The 14,656-nt window shown below is 40.5% G+C and overlaps 1 protein-coding gene across 1 annotated transcript in view; it reads left to right on the top strand.

Annotated features, from left to right (window-relative positions):
* Positions 1-14,656, top strand: part of diaph2 (diaphanous-related formin 2) — a gene marked incomplete at its 5' end in the record, with an annotated part of 361,962 nt that overhangs the window by 246,747 nt on the left and 100,559 nt on the right. The gene's annotated exons all lie outside the window — the stretch shown is intronic.

The raw sequence follows: 14,656 nt of genomic DNA, 5'->3' as shown, positions 1-14,656 counted from the left end.
AGATTAATCCTTGTGAGCAAATAAACACGAGCGCACTGATTGGGCTTGTTTCCAGGCTGCGTGAGCGGAGGTATGTACTGAAGCTGAACTCTTTTTATCTTTCATAGATATTGAGTTTTCGAAATCTGCCTCCACTGTACAGTGTAGACCACACAAATTAGAGGACAACTGTCTCATTTAAGCACTTATACATCATATTAGGGGGAGGGGGGGTAAATAAACTCCAGGTTTTGTCCTTTTTAGGTGTGTGGCTGTGGCATTTGGGTTTTGAAACGTGTAATGCTGTTTAACCCTCTTATGGCCATCAAGATAATGAGACTGCCTGGATTTATTGATTTTATGGCTGTAGTATTGTCAAAATTATGCTGTTTTTTTTTTCCCCAAGATAACTTTCTCTTTCGATACATGGGAGTTATTCAACCGTTTAGGAATGTACGTGAAGCTGACGTCGCAAATGTGACACGCTGGCAAATTTTTCCCTGAGGAAGTATATGGGAGCAACGGTCTGTTGCTCTGCTTTTTGGTATCCATCCATCCATCCATCCATCCATCTATACCGCTTTATCCTCCACACGAGGGTCACGTGGGCCTTAGTTTTTGAATTTTCCAGATAGCACAAACGGTCTAGGAGTTACAGTAATGAGACTTACGCCTGTCAGATCCTGTCGGTGTGCTTTAGGTCAGATAAAAACAGTAGTACTCCTATCAAATACTGCATGTGCAGTATAAAAGTGACGTTTACTCGTCTTTATTTGTTCCACAGAGTACAGAAATTGTGAAATATATGCTATAAGGATGAGTACTTGTGGTTAAAATGCCACACTTAAAATTGCCACCATCCCTGCCCTTGTCATCGCTTACCCTCTCCGTTGTCCCAGGGAAGGTCTAGACTGCCATGTGTCATCTCCAGCTCACATGGAGTCACCACCTGTTTATTTTCCCCTTGTCAGTGAGGGGGTTGTGGGTTTTGAGGGCATAGTGATCCCAGCTCCCTTTGCAAAAACCAGTAGTTCTTCGAGTTTCTACAATAACAGACCCCCCTCGGTAGCTTCCCGATCGCGAGTTTCATTTGATAAAACACGTAGGACATCGGGATGCGCCGCAAAGAGTTCATCAGTATCTCCCCTTCTTCCAATGTCATGGTTTCATCTACAAATATTCTATTTTTAATGAAGTTCCCTGGGCTTTATTCACGTATGTATTTGTGATTTGTATATGTCCATTACTACGGGGCGTATTGTTCCAATAAAAGCCAATGAATTACTTCTCTCGCCGCCGCTCTTCCGCGTGGTTTCGGTCATGCCACGTACATCACAATCCTGGATTGCTCCTGATGCTTTATTCAGATTCTCTGTATGGGGGGTGGTGGGGGAATGGAGAGGGGGGGGGGGGGATAAAAACAAGAAAATCAGTCAGTTAATTCATCCCCCAGCTCGAAAGTCTCATTACACTGCTGATGAGTTTAAGGATTGCCTGAGGTGGAAGAGGGCTGTGTTTATGGCTCAGCAATTGTGCGTAAAGCGTCTTTTTTTGTCTCACGTGAATGGAATAGAGAAGACGTGCTGACACTCCAGCCAAAAAAGATTTCCAAAACACAGGGGGAATGTGCGAAAATATACGATTACACGAAAACGCGTATACTCATTAAAATAATGTTATTTATTTTTAAACATAAAAAAGAGACGTTATGTTGTGTCTTAATATGGCGGCTGCTAAATGAAGACAGATAGGTTGGTGGGGGGAAATTGATCTGACCTTTCTTGTTGTCGTAAGGGATATGAATCTCTCCTGCATCTACTTTATTACTGTGATGTTGGGACACAGGAAATCCAAATTTAGGCAGTTTCAAGTAGGTCAGAGCACAGCTATATACATAAGTGGAACAAGTACGTGTAATCTGCTACACGCCTGCACTAAAATACTTACAAATAACACCCAGGTAGCTATTTTGGCAAATAGATTTTTTTTTAGCAAAAATTGCCTAAATGTATTTGTTTTAAAGGTGCATTATGTAATAAATATAAAGCAACTGGCCAAAAAATCCTCCTTATATGTCACAGAGACTCAGGAATAATGTTCATATAACAAACTGAACTCACCAACAACAACAGTACAGACAAAATATTTGCATTAAAAAAAGCATTTTGCAGACTGCAAATGATGTTTATCTTTCGAAATCATGTTTTGGCATGTGGCGCCACCTACCGCCGTCTACCAATCATTGCAGTCAGTAGAGTCTCAGCTGCCGAGCAACCACGGGTTGCCAGTTACGTCAGAAAACGAAACCTGAAAGACCTCGATTTTAATGTAGTAACCGTTTTTGGCCACATTCTTACATATGGCACCTTTAAATATGACACATACATAATTTGTGCATCCCAATATGGATCAAACTGCACTTGTTTGTTTTTGCCACATTTATATTTAAAAACTGTCTTTAACTACATATTTAAAAAAGAAAATGCTATCTTGTATTTAGTTGCACATCTTCCAGCGAATGTCTTTTTTTTAACTGCATTCACTCACTTCCCCCGTCCCCTCTGCCCCGTGTTGTTCGTCTGCAACTGTAGAATAAAAACCCAATATTCTTAACGAATGTGACCTACCATCTGACAGATGTCTCCAGTATGACAATCAAGAGGAGCCCGGCTGCCTTTTTCTCCTCCACGGAATACATAATTTTCCATTTAAAGCTCATCAATAATCAGAAGTAGCGTTGGCAGCAGTTGGCATGATTGCCGGAGTTCACCGAGTGATACTTAGAAAACGTAAAGGATTGCTGTCTCCGCGGATGGATGGCGTAAATCAAACGCGGTGATTAATTACTGCCAGTCCTTTTTTTTTTGTTGAACTAGGCTGCCTGATACTGTGATTGTTTACAGGCCATTATGTGGGACATGCTGTCAGCAGAAGAGACGGGCATTTATTTTTCCTCATTACACTTAAGTGAGGACTTCAACAACAACAACAACAAAAAAAAGTTTAAACAGTTTCTATCAGCTCGCAGAACTGACTTGGCAAGTACAGAGCGTTTGCTTGAATCATTGGAACTTCACTTGTTCAGTTATTGAAGACGTACATTTTAAGAATTCTTTTGGATTTGGAGTCAAACTTTAATACGACTCTTATTACTCTGTGTCTGTTTTTAAATATTGAAACGGTGCCAGGAGATCATGTACAAACTCCTGATGCTCATGGGTTTAACTTGCTATATTTGTTAGCTTGTTTTGCAAAGCACAACATATTTTCAAGGAGGTTTTGCACAAGATGGCGTATGATGTAATTCCAGACTCCAAATCCTTTTGTATTAGAGTCCTAGCTTTTTAAGCCCTGAAGTGGTGCCAGACTGGCAGTGTATTTGTTTCTTATGGTAGGCGATGGTTTAATGGCGAGCTGTAAATCATCTAATCTGGTTTCTTAGCATGTGTGTAAAAAAAAACAAAAAAAAACAACATCTCTTTATGATGTTAAATAGCTATCCTTATTCATGTATCTGTTTTAATCAAACATACAAAGCACAAAGGGAACACATTTCCTTCTAAGGCGAAAGAAAGGAAAGTATCAGTAGCACATGATTCACATAAAACCATTATTTGAATCATATGTGGTGACTTGGGGGACAAAGTATCTGTTTCTTCGGCTACAAGAGGAAGCCGGGGAGGCAAACATCGTTTGAGTCATCACCCACCCTCACACTCTTCCCATGAGTCATGCACCACCACCACATGTGCAGATGGTGAAGTGTTAGCACATTGGAATTGTGTGCAAAGACAAAATCTTGACTTCAGTCATCTGCCAATAGATTCTGAGATGTAGGTAAAACTAATACAGCGTACATTGTTGTTTTCTTGATATATCACCGACTGATCATGACGTGTCCATTGAAAATCTGCAAGTATATCCATGTTTTTTTTTTTTTTTTCTAGAATAATGAATTTTGATTCAGTGAAGTATTTCACTGAATACATTTTAGGGATTTCATTACAACAATGAGCATGTTTTTTTAAAGATTAATTTACAAAATCCTTTGTATCTATTTTATTTAAAATGTTTTTTTTCTACCTAAAACAATTCTATATAATTCTATAGGAAGAGCTAAATACGCAACGAATATGATTTTCATTAGAATCTGACGGTATTGTGAGTATGAACTAGTAAACATCCTCCTCAAGCTGGCAGCAGTGTCTCTCACAGAGGGAGCTCTTGAGCTACGAATGGAAACACAACACAGAAGCAAGTGCACTAGATGGAAAAGACAGAGAGGGGAGAATGAAAGGAAGGAAGGAGGAGAACAAAGCGTGACTAAGACAGAGAGTGGGGGGGAATATAAAGACTCACCTTTTTGAAATTAATTTGTAAAAGCAAATACAATTAAAAGGGATACATCACTCTCTCCCAGGCATTTGACCTTTTTATCTTTAAGCAAAGAGATTATTTTTAACATTGTACTTCCAAAAAGCTTTGTCTCTTTCACAAAAGGAAAATATATTTTTTTACGTTATCTGGAACATGAATTTAAATAGAAACTCTATTTTTTGTATAAAGTGTCATTTGTACAGTATTAACAGTGACATTGAGGTCAGTCTCAGGTCAATTCGAATGACAACATTTCCTAGCAAAAAAAAAAAGAAAAACTTTTAAGAATTACTCCCGGCAACCTTGGGTCAAAATGAACAGCAAACAACCTTTATCTGCGGATACATCAGTCTGATGTGAACGACCGAGGGCATTATTGGATTTGGAAAAAAACCGTATCGGAGAGAAGTTGAGACGACACAGTGAAAATATGCGCTCCCTCTCCGCCTCATGTGCAGCTCACTGCTTTACCTCCTGCACATGACATCACTCCACGATAATCACATTTCCAAGTACACGCATTTGTTTTTATTACAACAACAACATCAGACATGTCTTACGCAGTAACTTTGAGTTATGAGCCACAAACTTTTGCGAGGCATCCTCACTCCTTGTGGTTGTGTAGCATGAAATGTTGCTACGCCTGGACTCTAAACAGAAGATTTTTTAAAATTCTGTCAAATTCTGTGAAGTTCTTATGTATTAGCAGACTGTCAATGAGTGGAACTCATGCAACATGTGTATGCAATGATCAAGCATGTCTTGAATAAATCTGGTGTAATAGACCAATAGTACACTCTTAGAAATAAGGGTTCCAAAAGGGATCCTTCTACAAGGGCTGAGGTTCTACCCGGAACCATTTGCTTCTGAAAAACCCTTCCCCGAAGAAAGGGTTTTCCAAAAGTTCTTGGTAATACTAATGATTCCAGTAAGAACCATTTTGATCCAGAGAACCCTTTGAAACCCCTTTCCTGAATAAAGGCTTTTAAAAGGTTTCTTGGTGGAACCCTCCAAATGGGTTCCAGATGGAACCTTTATAAAAAGGTTCTACCTGGAGCCAAAAAGGGTTCTCGTATGAGGACACAGCCGAAGGACCTCATATGGTTCTACTTAGCACTTTTATTTCTAAGAGTGTAGGACAAACACAGGTCTAACCCTTCTGTTATCATCCTGGCATGCGTATACTTCTTATTATAAGAACTCTTAGAATATACACAAACTATGGACTCTCCAGGGTGTACCCCGCCTTTCGCCCCATGTCAGCTGAGACCTTTGTGCCCTTATATGAGATTCACCAGCGCCTTACAAGCTTGTGACATCAGTTTCTCGGTACCGTAATTCCTAAACTGCCAGATATTGAAAGTGAAAGGTTATTTTGAAAGAAGTAGAAGAAAGGGGCAGAATCGCTCTCACTCATTAAATCAATATAAATCCAGGCAGTCTCGTTATGTTGATGGTCCAGTAACATTAATTTGAGGTACTCCAGAACACGTTTGACTCGAACTGGCAACCCTCCGGTTACAAGCCAAGTTCCCTTTCCACTTGGCCACGGGCTGCCCAATGAATAAATGCATATGTTGGGTTCATTTTTGCAACATGTCGAGATTGAAAGTGAATGCAGTGGAGAATTATCACATGATGAAGAGATGACAAGGCAACAATAATAAGCCTAACCCATTAACAGCATTGTGTACTGTACATTAAATATCAAACAAAAACAGTGAAAGGGAGGAGGAGGAGGAGGAGGAGGAGGAGGAGAGAGAGTATTAGCTTCTTTCCGTCTGGGAGAAAAGCATCTGTCTGTCACGGTCTGTCGTCAGCCTCCTCTCCACTTTGAGTGTCTACATTTTAATGCGTCTCCAACTGCAGGCCATCATTTTTTTCTTCTCCTCCTGTCAAGACATTTTTGAGAGAAGTACCGATGCTTTTTAGGCCCCGGTGCAGTTCACTCTCCCTCTCCCGCTCGCTCTGCTGGCATCCAGTGTATTGACCTGCTACAAGCTGTGTTATTGAGTGGGTGGGTGATGGTGGATGGTGCAACCGACACAAACACCACCAAACCAAAACACATTATGTTTGGTGAATAAACACGGCTGCACCATTGTTATCGGTGAAAGCCAGTATTTCACTTCGACACGTTTCCTCTGATTTAGCCACCAGCTATTTAGCATATAGTAAACGACACAGTGGAACATTTAAACTGAAGCTGTAGGGTCCACGTATTTCCCAGGGACTTAAAAGGACATTATCACGCATGTGGCCAGAAGAAAGCATTACATTCGGATCCCTTTGAATTTAATCTACACACGTCTTTAATCGTGTCTTACGGACTTAAGTCTGCTTTGTATTGTCAACTGTGAACGATAAAGTGGTAAACTAAAAAAAAAACGTGGCACCGTATTTTTTTTTTTTATGACTCCTCCAAAGCAGACCCAGCCCATGCTGCACTTTACACAAACCATATACTGCATAATTGCATCATCGCCATAATGAGGATCCACCTTATGCTTTCCCTTCTGTGTGTCTCTCAGACTTGTTTTCCCTTCGCTGCTTGGTGAATCGTATTGCTTTTGCCTTCGAGAGATTTGTTTCACAGTTTATTTCACTAAGTTGTGTTATTGCAATGATAAAATAATGTGGATGTCATTATTCACATAGATGACAATTACATACTTTCTTATGGGGTATTATTTACCCAACTACGGCATATTAACGGTTACACACTACACATTCAAATACTGGGACAAAACATACGACAAGTGTTCTTTTGTACGTCTGTAAAGATATTTATTTAACATCGAAGGGCGCGGCGCTCGATAAATCGTTCCGTCATCGTGGCTCTTTTGTAGTTTTTCCAGATCTCAACTCAAGTCAAATAATCAAGTCTGGTTTGGGGTCTCTTGAGCCTCCAAATGTCAAGTGAAGTGTGACCCTCAGAGGTGCCAGCTGAAATAGCCACAGTTTTTTTTTTTTTGTGATAAGATGCAACTTTGAAGTCGTGAATGAGGTTAGAGGCATGAGTCAACCTCTGCAGGTTGTTAAGATCACTGCACGCCCGTTGCCGAGCACCTCTCCACTCTCTTTCACATAAACTACCTCACTCCCTTGCTGCCAGACTCCCATACATCTTTACACATAGCGAGTTGAGATGGTCTTTGTTGTATTTGCTTTTGTTGGTTAAAATCCATTAGGAAACTGTAATTAACCCTTTAACCCTTTAAGGACCAGAGAATGTCGAGTAACTAAGTGTTTTTGCCCATTTTTTCCAGAATAACATCCAATATATGGCAGTAATTTACAATTTAAAATGAAGAAAAACAAAAAGGTTTATTTAGAAAAAACCTTATATATATATATTTTTTTTTTTTAAAAGTTTATTTACTTCCATAAGGACAACGCTGAGATTAATTGTTCAGAAATATCCTCTCGGCCATCGAGACTAATTTTAACAACCAGCACTGACATCAGTAAGTGCTAATGTATATGAAAACAGACAACACACACACACTCCCTCTGCCTCCTCGGGCCATGGTCACTCATCTTCCATTGACGTCTTTCATGCACTGAATGTCTTATGCTCTACAACAGCACAGCTGCATGCTCCTGGCTCTACCTTTCTCTTTTTTTTTTTTTTTTGTATGACACATCATAGCAACATAAGTGAATCACATGCATTAGCGAAGAGAAATAACCACCGTCAAAGACAAGACTTTATGTGGCTGAGAATTAGGAGGGATGAGTGAAATCGCTGTCGCCCCCCCCCCCCCGGTTAAGTTTCTTATTCATGGTATTGCAGAGGGCAGACACCTCACACCAGCACATCACCCTGACTGATTCCCTCAGCACTTCCTGGGGGATTGTCATCACCCCCAGGTCAATGTCTAAACTTTCCCATGCATCAAAATATATTGTAATTGACTCCATTTGTAATTCCTCCAGAGATCCTGGCACTGGGCTTCAGCTCCAATGCCTGCCAAAAGCAATAAAGTCTCACAGACATGACCCTCATTGTAAACAAGGCCTCCTTCCAAAGTGCAAAGTACGATAAAGTGTGTTTTTGGTGTCTCGCTGCACTTTTTGCTCGTTTGGCTCCGGCCCACAGTCCCAATCAAATGTTGAAATTTTAAAAATGATGCTTTGCTCATCTACTGGTTTTATTCTTCTCAGGGTTAATGTCCACATGCTCCACCCCCCCCCCCCCCCCCCATTTCATTATGACTCATATTGTGTTCAATAGGTACCACTACGGAATGAGAATCATGTACAATTAATGTATGTATGTATGCATGCTAAAACCCAGTGTGATGTAGTGACTAATTAATATAATAATAGCACCACTAATGTGCTGCATTCCACTGTGGTATACAATAATGTAACCTTCATCAATTGTCTGTTAACCTTTTCTATCAGTGCCACATTGAATTATTCATCCGTTTGTATTTGAATGTATGTCTTTATCATATTCGACATTAATTGCATCTGTAATATTAAATACATATTCATTTATTAAAGGCACTCAAACCTGCACCGGGGCATTTACAGATTAGAACCATCACACTTTTTTTTTTTTTCTTTTTTTTTTTTTTGTTAACCTTGTGGTTTTGCTCATCGTTGAGGCATCTGTTCTAAGCAGAAAACAAATCCCCCCATTATGATAACACTTCTGTTGCAGGCAGCTTAAGGGAAATGCAAATCAAGGGAGGAAATAGAGCAAAAGTAAAAAGGATTTACCCTTTTATGTGCACACATGCAGTGCGCAATGCATTGATGGGAAATTGCAGTTGTGACGGTTTGTGCATGTTGTGAGTTTGTGCGGAGTGAAATTAATTGTCTGCCAGTGACATTGTCTATTTTCTAGCCTAATGTGATAATCTTACCCCCCCCTCCCCTCCCCACATGTGTGTAATTACTTAAAATACATCCATATGTTAAAAAAAATAAATAAATAAAGAGATAAGTGATTTTTTTTTTTGCTATGGACAAAAGCACAGCACTGAAAATCAAAGCAAGATGATATAATGAACATTTGCACCTAATAGAGAATAAACGTTCCCTCTCACTCCGGTTAAACCTCCGTTTTAATATGAGCTGAAGTAATCAGAGAGAAGACTGCGACTGTTTGTTCACAGCAACAATATGACTTTTACACCCACAACTGCGTTTGAGTCGGGGGAATATGTGTTTATCCTTCTGTTTCTTCCTTCTGCTATACGCGAGTCTGCCTCTACTAACTTCATCTCACATTCAGCCTCAGGTGCCACCGAAAAAAAACTCATTTAACAAAGCAAGGTTTTTTTTTTTTTTTTTTTCATTTATAATTGTGTCATTTTAGAGGCGGGTGCGTTAGATGTTTAAAATAAAATAGATTTATATGAAATGCTCTTTATCAGACGTAAGATTTATCATTGTCTTGGCATCGTCCCTCTGATCAATAGCCAATTTTACTGCAGTGTGATGAATACAACTCCCAGCTGACACTATGGGTGTCAGGTCATAGATAGAGAACTTCAAGGTTGTTCCGTCTTCAGGCTGCAAGTACATGAACAGAAGTTTAAAGAGGGGAAATAAAATTGATCGTGTGAAGTAGTATAGTGATTCATCTCACACCGAAAGTGTTTTACTCGCGTTAACTATACAATTTAATAGTATTAAAATGTGTATTACATCCAACTTGAACTAAATCGAATCAATATGCCGGGTTCTAGCTGCGGCATGGTAGCGGCATCGGCTCGTTGCGGCTATGATTTGTTGGCCGACACGCAAAATCGAGGACGTTATTTTCACTGTATTTACTTCAAATCACAGATAAATTATGTTTTGGGACAGAATTGGGATGGCCCAAAATACAATGGCGCGCGTACAGGCCGGAAGATCAGGGACTGTAAATCAACTCTTTGAAAGCTTGCCGCCCCGTCTGTGCATTAGCAGCACATAGCGTCTCCCACCCTAAGTTTCCCCCACTGCGTAGCAACCGCCAAGCACATGAAAACCATCCCCAAAAAGCTTCACACTTTCCATTAGATTCCAAGAACTAATCATGACGCTTGCAAACCTTAACCAATATTTGGACTGCTGCTTACTTAAGTGTATCTATTTCACCGGCGTTAACAACTTTAGAAGCATGCTTCGCCCCGTTCTCAACTTAAATATGTCAATCACTCCGCCGTAACTAGATACTTGCCGCGCACCACTGTTTGAAAGATGTCAAATTCACCCCAGCGTGTTCTGGCACGTCCTTTGTGACACTGCAAAGATACAATGGTATAAAAATGACCCATCGAGAATAAATGATGTAAAACGTACAACATTCTTCTTTGGGTACCCTTAGAATGGCCAATTTTCACCTTAAATTTTCAAGGTGAAAAATTGGCGCTGCGCTCCCTCGCCATTACCATTACGCTAAAAATAAAATCCTGGCTAGAACCCTGATATTGGCTTCTTCATACACGCTTAGAAATAAAAGTGCTATGTAGAACCATATAAGGTCTTTCTGCTTGTCCTCATAGGAGAAGCCTTTTTGGCTCCAGGTAGAACGTTTCATTCCACCAAGAACCCTTTTAAAACCCTTTATTGGGGTAATAAAGGGGTTTTAAAGGGTTCTCTGGATCAAAATGGTTCTTACTGGAACCATTAGTGTTACCAAGAACCCTTTCTTTCGGGAAAGGGTTTTTTCAGAAGAAAATGGTTCCAGGTAGAACCTCAGCCCTTGTAGAAGACCACCTACTGTACCTACTCTTCATAAATATGAACACATTCACATGGAAAACAAATGTTTTAGGTGCTCAGTCATCATGTGTGACTATTTATAATGATCACACTTTTTGCAACACATAATCTCCAACCATGATTTCTAAAAGAGGAAAGCCTGTATATAACAACCATATTCCTAATGTCTTTGTTTATGCATTTCATCCACCTGTCCTCCTCCTCCTCCTCCTCCTCCTCCTCCTCCTCCTCCTCCACTCCTCCCCTCGCTTTGCAAACATACTTTTGCAAAGGTGATAAATGTATTTATGAACGACCTTCTCCTCTGGTTTTATGTTGCATTTGTCTTTGTTTCCACAAGTGTGTAGATTATTTAAAACTTGATCTTTTATGCAACGTTGGCAGTAACGTGGAAAATAAATCTCAATTTCCTTTGTAACCTTTGGCGGCATTGCATGAGCACTGGATGAAAGACTGGCATTATTTGTCTATAAATCAAAATGAAAATTACAACCACCCCCTCCCTCCCCCCTCCCCCACACACACACAAATGACTGAATATAAAGTTGACATCTTCACATTATAGCGGTTGATTTGGTATTGTGAGCTGCACGGTATTTTCTCCCTGGCAGTTTATTTGAAAGAAACGGGGTAGAGCTTAATGAAATATGATTTGCTTGTCTTTTGTTCGTGGGAATGAGTTATGTGTTGATAGACAATATTACAGAGCTCATATCAGTAACTGAGGGAGGTTGACCACAGTGGAATACATCATGCCGTTTGTGTTTTTCACCAAAGTGAACTTCTTCTTTTTTACATATATCCCTTATCTGTGTGATGCTGTTTAGAGTCCCCATGCAGCCACACGGCTACACTACAGTTATTTCTGTTTGCTTGAAAATAAGGCACGGCCAACTACGGCATGGAGTAAACAACTTCAATTATATTAAGGACCGTACCAGTGATGCCATGTTTTGTCCCTTGAAAATAGCAGCATTATGTTAGTGGTGATTTTGCTAATGAATCCCCAAAAGAATACAAAAAAAAATAAAATAAAACACAGTGATATAATGAGATGCATCGCTTCTTAAAAAGCATCACAAACGTGCGCGTGCAAATACAGACTGTATAAATGAGTTGTGTTTCTTTAGGATGAACAGCTGCCTCGGTCGCGTGTGCCAGTTTGTCTCGTGGATAAGTGATTCCCATGTAAACAATAGTCTGTATTGTAGCCCTGTGGCTTCACTCTGATCCTGTAAATGGCTCCCCTGAAACACCATCACGGTTATTTTGAGTCACCGATTCTTGGCCGCCATTGGATACTATGATCAATGTTAGAGCCAAATTATTACACAATACTATCACTCATGCCTCGAGCAGCTACCACAAGGCCCCGGTGAATGACGAAGGCCTTCTCGTGGCTTGAAGAATCAAGCGCGATTTGAATTGCTTTTTCGTCTCCTTCTTTATTCATCTGCCCACCACCAAACGCTGTTCATTTGACTCCTGCGCCATTAGAGGGGCTGAGATCATAGCGATAAGAGCATGTTGATCTCAGCGGTCCTATCAGTGGAGAAAAAAACGGGATATGTGATAGTGTGGTTTTCTCACTGTCATCCCCAGGAGTCAGTTCTGTGAGAATTGTGGAGGAGGAATTGTTGAGTCTGCCAGTCACTGGATCTGTCCTGCCTTCCATCCACCAACCCCAATAATGACAGTGACCTTACCCCTTACTCTTGTTGTAGTGCTTCTCGACCGATCACAGCAGTGGGCGTGCCTCATGTTTTTCCTTTCCAATGTGTTGGTTGTATGATCTTATTGTCAGAAATTGAGAAAAAAAGAGCAAATCCCAGAAAAGGAATTGACATAAAGCAAGATAAGGTTGACCCTCTCATGTCCCTGAGGACATATTATTTGACATTCCGTCCATTAGTACACTAGCCACTCTCTTGACTCCACTTCAATTACAGTCTGGTAAACAGATTAACTTTGCAAATGTGGGAACAGAGTGAGACGAATAATAATGTAATGTTAAAAACTTTGAAATCTTATAAACAAACATATTTTTAGATTCACACCACATTGTCACATGAGTTCACACAGTGCTCCACACAAGCAGCAGTGCTTTTTTTTTTTTTTTTTTTGTAACACAGGATGACACGATTTCTTTCATTTCAGAACAGATGGAGGAAACGGGAACATTGCGCTAGTAAAGCGAGACACAAATAACTGCTCACGGGAAGTTTTGGCACTGTAGCTTTAAGACTCTGCTGTAGGATGAACCAACTGCTTAAATGTTACTAGCAGTGCCTTTGAAACACTTTAAATGACATGTCGTCAAAGGTTTTCCACGTTGACACCTTTGCAAAAATATAAAACGAGAGGAGGAAAAAGTGTGGATCTAACGAGAATCGAGTCTCAACGATAATGTGAAACGGTGTTTGGAGTCGGTGTGTTTTCATTTGTCACCACCAGCCCAAATTCTGATAATGTATTCACTTTCACAGCCGCGCACGATGTTGACATGTAACGTAATACGATTAACAAAGGTGTTTATTAAGCTGTCGTGGCGCTCTGCCCTCATTAAAACACTTTGTTGTCAACTTGTCTCCGACTCCCGATCTTTGTGTTAATTTTCGGTTCGGGTGTTAGAGTGAAAGGGTGTGAGCTGAAGAAGAATGGTAAAAGTAGTTAAAAGTCAAAAGTGAAGTGCGCACTCCATGCAGTCAAAATTGCAGTGAAATGAGGTGACAGGGCTCATTAAACTTTGTATACTTTATGACTACAGTTTTGGCAAGGCAAGTGATTTCACTTGTCTTTTCTGAGACAAATCAGAAATGCATTGTGTACATGTGTCTGCGCAGCAACAATTAAGACGAGACCCTCAATAGCGGCCTAAACAAGGTACCGGATCGACGTTCTTGTCCCATCTGATCCCTTAAAGGTCACATAGAGTGGTCCTGTTGCACATAAATGTTAGTTATGGAGGTCTACTTACATATATTAACTTGTTTTTATGGTCAAAAACCTCCTAGTTGCTGTAAACGAGCCGATTGAAATCCTCTTTTCTGACGCTGTTCTTCAGCCGCGATGTTTCAGGGTGAACTTTCACCCCCCAGAAGACAGAGTCTTGTGATTGGCCAGTACTGTTCAGCACACCAGCTCTCAGAAGCGCAGCTCCCCCCTCCGGAACGGTGGATGCACTGCTCCTGATTATCAAAACATTGTTTTAACAGTGTTTAAAAGTAGCTTCTTCACGACTCCCCGCCGCAGTCCCTTTTATGACTTTGACCCGGAGTCAGACCCAGAGTCAGAAAGACACTGTCGCTCGTGAAACACCTCCACAACGGACGTTATTCTTCTTCTGCGGTTCAATGTACGCAACCGGATGTGCCCGGACTAGTGCCCGGAGCAGGACGATCTGCTGTTCAGGAGAACCGCTGTTTACGTAACTATTACGGGATTTTCAGAGATCTCGTTGAGCCCCGAGATTACAATAAACACAGCGTTCTCAGCAACGGCTGAACTGTTTGTTTAGAACCTTCAGGGCTTCATAAACAAGGTAATGACGCTGATACACACCCAAAAAAACAGC

The sequence above is a fragment of the Microchirus variegatus genome (genome assembly GCF_963457635.1).
Source record: "Microchirus variegatus genome assembly, chromosome: 6".
Taxonomy (NCBI): Eukaryota; Metazoa; Chordata; class Actinopteri; order Pleuronectiformes; family Soleidae; genus Microchirus; species Microchirus variegatus.
Note: the sequence above shows the minus strand (reverse complement) of the source record. Positions and strands in the feature narration are given on the sequence as shown.